Below are 1,403 nucleotides of genomic sequence, written 5' to 3'. Positions count from 1 at the left end.
GGATCTTTCGAGCCACAATAATTTTTTTAAAAAAATCCTCTTATTTATATTAAAGCATATTTTAAACTTATTAAGGTTCAAATTCAGATGAGATTTCAACTAATAGGTATTAAACAAAATCTCTTTACCGTAGCTATAATATTCTTGCTGCAACTGTAATTGAAATTGTTAAATGCAAACTAGAGGATTGAAATCTGATATTTATTATAATTGTTTATGTTAAATGGTCAAACATCCAAATATAGTTGCAGATTACAAGTTTACTTAGATAACTGGATTTAATCATCATACTCAAATAATTTTGTACTTCTTTCATTTAACATAACAAATTTTGTATATCTTTCATTTCCATCTAAGAACTCCACCAATCTCTTCTTCTGCATTTTTGCAGCTTCATCCTCAAATTCTTCAAGTTGAGTAGTCCTCTTCACCAATAAATAATAAAAAAATTAAAATAAATATTATAAATTAAATGACTAGGCATACAAAATATATAGAGACAAATAAGAGGAAGCAATCAAAATTATTATGTAGGTCCTTTACAATTCCAATTAATGTGAACTCCAAGCTTTGATTTTTGCACTCAAAATTTGACAAAACTTTTACACTTCAACGAATTAGTACAGGCATCAAAACTAGATTTGTGTGACATTAATCCATAATTGATCATATATTCATTTTTTGGAATAGATTAGTACTACTATAATAGTCAAAAGATATCTGTCATCACCGTTGGAATTTGGAAAATATGCATGTCAATCATACAGGAAGAAGTTCCAAAACTATTATTTGAATTGCAAACTTATTTGACCTATTAATGTTTGTAATAAGAAATTTACATATCTATGCATATATATTAGATATAAGTGACAAACTTATTTTGACCTATGCATATATATTTGACAAACACAAAATCGTTAGACAATTAATAGAAAAGTATTCTTTTCTTTCTTTAGAATATAGAGCTAAAAATTCAACCTCCAAAAGTTACATATTCCTGAAGCTATGTAAAATCACTTGCTAAAAATGCAGTGTATATTACTTAAACTCCAAGAAAGTTATCCCCTAAAGCCATCACATTATACATATAATCTAAACTACATATATGTGTTGCTGCATTTGGTGACACTAAATAAGATTTAACCATTAAGTTTCACAATCTACAAAAGTTGAGAGAGAGTACAAAACAGTCATTTAATAACAATATAGAGTAAGATGGCTCAAAGCTGTAAACACATCAATAAAAACTGTTGGCAACTCTTGTTAAAACCACCAATTCTCAAATCTTGGAATCCCAAACAGTTGAACACAGAAAAATCACAAATATTAAGTATTCTTCCAATGAAAGAGCATCAACATATAAGTGTTTCAATTAAAGGGTGTATTTCTATATCAACTTTGCA

Source organism: Arachis ipaensis, chromosome B09 (genome assembly GCF_000816755.2).
Source record: "Arachis ipaensis cultivar K30076 chromosome B09, Araip1.1, whole genome shotgun sequence".
In the NCBI taxonomy this organism is placed as follows: Eukaryota; Viridiplantae; Streptophyta; class Magnoliopsida; order Fabales; family Fabaceae; genus Arachis; species Arachis ipaensis.
The sequence above is the reverse complement of the archived record's forward strand: the minus strand, read 5'-3'. Positions refer to the sequence as shown.